Source organism: Belonocnema kinseyi, chromosome 7 (assembly GCF_010883055.1).
Source record: "Belonocnema kinseyi isolate 2016_QV_RU_SX_M_011 chromosome 7, B_treatae_v1, whole genome shotgun sequence".
Classification (NCBI taxonomy): domain Eukaryota; kingdom Metazoa; phylum Arthropoda; class Insecta; order Hymenoptera; family Cynipidae; genus Belonocnema; species Belonocnema kinseyi.
In genome coordinates, this window is record NC_046663.1 from 63,773,306 (window position 1) to 63,779,818 (window position 6,513).

Genomic DNA, 6,513 nt, shown 5'->3' on the forward strand with positions numbered 1-6,513 from the left:
GTAATTACAAATAATAAAAGTGTTTAATTAATAATGAAGTGAGACATGTGAACTGAGAAGTAAACGTAATTTTTTTCTTTGCTAATACCATTATAGAATAGCTGCTCAGTGACAAATAGTATAAAATACTTATAATATTCTGCGCTTCCAGTGGGCGAAGAGTGAATGGTGTTTAACGCTTATTTTTACAGCATAAAAAAAGGTATGTTATGAATAGACAGGATATGTTTTAAATAAAGTGAATGAAATATTACATGCGTAAACTTTAAATTGACATTGCCTATATTTACTGATAGCGACTAGGGCAAACAGGTGATCCGAATGCAACTTTGAAGGCGCGAAATATGAAAATACCCCTGTAAAATGGCTTCTCCCCTGCTATTGTGCAATTCGGTTAGCATTCAACTTGCCATGCATGTAAGCCCCAGCGTGTCCACCCTGTATATAATAGAACCTCTATAAATTTGAAATTAGTCTATACTTTTTCATGTTTGAGCTACAATTATTCAATTTTAGAAGTTATAAACTACAGTCGTGAAAAATAAATAAAATGTTTTAATTAATTGATATTTAAAACAAAAAACATCTAAATGCAGCTCCAAACATTGAATTTGAAATGCGTTGAATTCAAGGTATATTTTAGAAAGAAAACTGAAAGCATAGGATCGACGTTCAAAAGAAGCGGAAGAAAGTGACTCGCTGGATTGCAAATGAACATGGAAAATGGTGTATTTTCGCATTTTTAAATGTTAAATTTAAATTTTTTCGCGTTGTAACAATTTCAAATCCCATAATGTTATTTTTTACCTAACCTATAACTAATAACGAAAATTCTGAAAATTCAAACAGTAAGGCTGTATTCTGAAAATGAAGCATATTTAACGTTAAAATTCAAGTTCTTAAACTGAAGGCCTAAAAATTTGCAAATTTGCAAACTCTGTAATATCAAAAATTTCCATACACATTTTTTTTATTAATACCGTAGGAAAATATCAACAAGATCGAGTGTCGAAATTATAATTAGAGCAATTTTTCTGTAATTTTATAGGAACGGCTGAAATATCCCGAAAAATATAATTCCCGACTGCGTAAAACTCTCTGTTCCGAATAATAAAATTGCAAAACTAATAAAATTCCTGAACAGTTTATACTATTAACGAATTTGAAAATTCCCAAATAATAAAACACCCCAAATAAAATTGTTTCTTAATCAATATTAATTATTTATTAAAAATACGATAATAAAATATTTGTATGAAATATATTTTTGTTTAATATTTAAAGTGTTAAAAATTATTTGTTTCTATTTAAAAGTAAAATTATACAAAAATTTTACCGGCAAATTAATATAAAAAACACGTGTTTTTTAATCAACATTTCGATTTTTCGGAAGAGCTTTTGTGATTTAAAAAATACTGTATACATTTTCAACCAAAATATCTTATCCAGAAATATATTTTGGTTCAATTGTTTTAATTTTGAATTTAAACTGTTGGACATTAAACTATTTACAAGCTACACCCCTGTATGTTGTATGCACTATGCTGCCCAGAGCTGCCAGACGAGCCTGACATTTACCCCCACCATACCTACCGTATGGAAGCCGCAAAACAGAAGGTGCATGATTACCACTGTGAGTTCGTGTGTAAGCCGAAAATGCACGATTCGACTTCGGTTTCCTGCTGTACGATGATTGCGGATCTGAAAGATTCGGAAGACTTCGGTGGTCTTCTATTTATATCTCGATCCCCATTTGAAAGAAATGGAAGAAATTGGTGAATTTAATGGTTGAAGTTATGTTTGTCAGGTGTATATTAAGTATGAATATTATTACTATACATGAACTTTGCACAAAAGAAATTTATTTTCCACCAAGTCTAATTTTCTATAAAAAATTAATGCTTAATCATAGTTAAATTTTCGAAAAAAGATTAATTTTCTTGTAATTAAAAGAAATTAATTTTTAAACAAAAATCCTACAAAACAATTAAATTTTCAGAAAAGAAATTTTTTCAACTAAATTGATAAATCATCAACCAAAAAAAAACTAAATTTTTAACAAAGCAGTTCCACTCTCAACCAGAAAAATTGAAAAAAATAGTTAAAATTCTTTGAAAATGCTTTAAATGATTAAAATTAATTAAAAATTCCTTGAAATGTTTTAAAACTTCCTAAAATATTTAAAATCCTTTAAAATCTCTTTAAATTTTGCAAAGCTCTTGAAAATTCCTTGCAATTTTAAAAATATCCTAAAATATTTTAAATCCTTTAAAATCTCATATTAAATTATTTAAATTAAACCTTTTAGAATACTCTCAAATATTTCGAAATCTTCAAAATCTTTTGAAAAATCTTGACGTTTTTTAAATATTTTTAAGGTACTTTGGAGTTTTTTTTTAACAACCTTGCTATAATTATTAAAATTCTTTGAAATTCCTTATATTTATAAGACTAAATTAAAAATTCAATGAAATCTTCTTAAACATCCTCAAATACTTAAAATCAAAACATTTTGAAATATCTTGAAAGTTCCTTGAAAATTTAAAAATACCCTAACATATTTCAAATCTTTTATAATCTCATACTAAATTATTGAAATGAATTAAAAATTCCTTGACATTCTTTAAAACATCCTGAAATATTTAAAATCGTTAAAAATCTGTTGAAATATCTTGAATTTTTTAAAGCTCTTGAAAATTCCTTGAAATTTTAAAAATACCCTGAAATATTTCAAATCCTTCAAAATCTCATATTTAATTACTGTTATCAATAAAAATTCCTTGGAATCTTTAAAATTCTCTCAAATTTTTCAAATCCTTCAGAATCTTTTGAAATTCCTAGGACTTTTTTTTATGATTTCTAAATTACTTTAGAATTTAAAAATTGGTATCTTTTAAAACATCCTCAAATATTTAAAATCCTTAAAAATCTTTTGAAATCTCTTGAAATTCTGTAAATCTTCAGATTGAAATTTAAAAAAGAGAAAAGTTTCAAAACTTTAAATATTGAAATGTTTGTAGATTAGAGTTTTGAAAATGCAATCAATAAAAATTCAAAACTTTCGAAATTTAATTTTCAAAAATTTTCAACTATTCAATAAGAATAATTTTTAACTCGATAGGATTTAAGTCCTCAAGTTTAGAATTGTAAACTTGGAAGTTTATTTATGAAAAACTAATAATCATAAATAAATTACTCGAGTTAAAGTTTAACTATTTCTAAAACGATTTTTGTATATAATGATATAATTATGTATATATTTTTAACAGTATTTTTACATTTTCAAGGAATTTTCAAGAGATTTCAAAAGATTTTAAAGGATTTTAAATATTTCAGGATGTTTAAAAAGATTTCAATGAATTTTCAATTCATTTTTATAAGTTAAAGGAATTTCAAAGAATTAAAAAAATTATAACAGGGTTGTTTAAAAAACTCCAAAGCACCTTAGAAATATTTAAAAGATGTTTTAAAACATTCCAAGGAATTATTAAATAATTTCAATAATTCAAAGCAAATTCAAATAATACTAACTATTTTTTTAAAAAATTTTCTGGTTGAAAGTAGAACTGCTTTCTTCAAAATTTAGTTTGATATTGGTTGATGATTTATCAATTTAGTTGAAAAAATTTGTTTTCTGAAAATTTAACTATTTTGTAGAAATATTTTTTGTTTGAATATGAATTTCGGTTCACTACAAGAAAACTAATCTTTTTTGTCGAAAATTTAACTATGATTAAATATTAATTGTTTTACAGAAAATGAGACTTGGTGGAAAATAAATTTCTTTTGTGCAAAGTTCATGTATTTGATTGAAAATGCCTTTTTTAGTATACAATTCAGCTTTTTGGATGAATATTTAACTTTTTGTTTAAAAATTTAACTATTTAAAAATAATAACCTAATAAAAAATACATTAAATCTTTCAAAATCTCATATTAAATCACCGTAATTAATTAAAAATTACTTTGGAAAATTTTAAAATACTCTCAAATGTTTCAAATCCTTCAAAATCTTTTGAAATACCTGGAACTTTTTATTTAAGATTTCTAAAGTACTTTGGATTTTTTTAAATAACCCTTCTAAGCAATTTTTAATTCTTTGAAATTCCTTAAAATTATAAAAATAAATTGCAAATTCCTTGATATATTTTAAAGGAACCTCAAATATTTAAAATATTTTGAAATCTCTTTACGTCAAAATTGAATGTTCAAAAAAGTTCAACTATTAAATCAGAATAATTTTCAATTCGATGGGATGCAAGTTTTCAAATTTGGAATTTTACACTTGGAAGTTTGTTTATAAAAAATTAGAAATCATAAATAAATTAAAAGCGTTCAAAATTTGAAAGTATGTTAAAAAAAGTATATAAATTTATAATTATATACAATAATGTATATTTATATTTTCCTCTTTTCCACACCACCGCAGAAATTTTCAAATCCTGACAACAGACATTTTTAATTTCTGACATTTTATAATCAGAATTTTGTAAAGCCCAATGTTTCTAAAGCATGAAGTTTTATAAATTTCAATCTGAAGTTTTAAAAAATTTCAAGAGATTTCAAAAGATCTGTAAGGATTTTAAATATTGGAGGAAGATTTAAAAAATGCCAAGGAATTTTCAATTGATTACAGTTATTTAATATGAGATCTTAAAAGATTTGATATATTTTAGGATATTTTAATAGATTTTAAGTGATTTTTAAATGATTTTAATAATTTAGTATTAGATTTTAAAGGATTTTAAATATTTGAGGAAGTTTTAAAAGACGCTAAGGAATTTTCAATTGGTAACAGTAATTTAATATGAGATTTTAGAGGATTTGATATATTTTAGGATATTGTAATAGAATTCAAGGAATTTTAAAATGATTTTAATAATTTAGCATGAACTTTTAAAGGATTTGAAATATTTCATGCGTTTTTTTAAATTTCAAGATATTTTCAAGACCTTTAAAAAATTTCAAGAGATTTAAAAAAATTTGTAAGGATTTTAAATATTTGAGGAAGTTTTAAAAGACGCCAAGGAATTTTCAATTGATTACAGTAATATAATATGAGATTTTAAAGGATTTTATATATTTTAGGATATTTGAATACATTTCAATGAATTTTCAATTGATTACAGTAATTTAATATGAGATTTTAAAGGATTTGATATATTTTAGGATATTTTAATAAACTTCAAGGAATTTAAAAAATATTTTAATATTTTAGTATGAGATTTTAAAAGATTTGAAATATTTCACGGTTTTTTTTTTAAATTTAAAGATATTTTCAAGAGCTTTAAAAACGTTCAAGAGATTTCAAAAGATTTGTGAGGTTTCTAAATATTTGAGGAAGTTTTAAAAGACGCCAAAGATAATAATTGTTTTAGATGAAAGTTTAACTATTTCTATTAAAAGTCAGTCAACTATTAATTAAAATTAATGTTATATTTTACAATTATGATATTACCCTTCATAACTTACATAATAGTAATAATATTCATACTTAATATACACCTGAAAAGCATAACCTCAAAATCGACTCATGCATGAAATGAAGAATGACGCTAAACATTAAATTCGCCAATTTCTTCCATTTCTTTCAAATGGGGATCGAGATACAAAATAGAAGACCACCGAAGTCTTCCGAAGCTTTCAGATCGACAATCATCGTACAGCAGAACACCGAAGTCGAATCGTGCATTTTCGGCTTACACACGAAAATCATCGAGTCGTCAGTTTGTTACTTGCCTGCTCCAATAAAGCGTCATTTATAGTAATCGGGTTATATTCCTTTGATCGCAATTCACCCTCAAGTTCCCACATAAACAATAATGTTTAAATACTTCAAATATTAAAAAAGTTGTTTCTTTGGTATAAATATTTGATTATTTCATTTAAAAAAAATATTTGTCAAAGAAAAATGTTTCAGCAATTGTTTATCTCGAAATTTCTTTCTATAATAGTTTTTTTTTAAATTAAAAATATGATTTTTCAAGAAATTTTTTTTTTAATTAAAAAAAAGACTACCGAAAACCTGGATCAGGCTTCAGATCTGAAAAAATGCAGTGATATGCATACATGTCAAACTTTTCTAACCTCAAAAAATCTTTCTACTGCTTTACCGTCATATTTTACGAAGAATGAGAAAACAACATGGATATAGGAAACACTGGACTAAGCATGCCATTCTAACTTGCGCGAGCGGGGTTGAATCCACGGGAGGGGGAAGAATTTCATGAGTGGGGAGAGCCACCATCTTACGATGTGCCATTTGATTATGCGCACGAGCATTTTTGCCGACAAACTGTGCATGAAAATATAAACATGTGGGCGCTGCCATGTTTGTCGCGGAACATCAAAAGGAGGTGGACCTCCCCCCTCATTGCATCACCCCCGCAATGGCATGTCTAGTTCCTCGTTTCCTACGAGGGTGGATTGATAAGTTTCCGGCCTGACCAAGAAAAACAACGTTTTTAAGAATTTTTTTTTTTATTTCTCAACATAATCTCCTCCAAGGCTGATA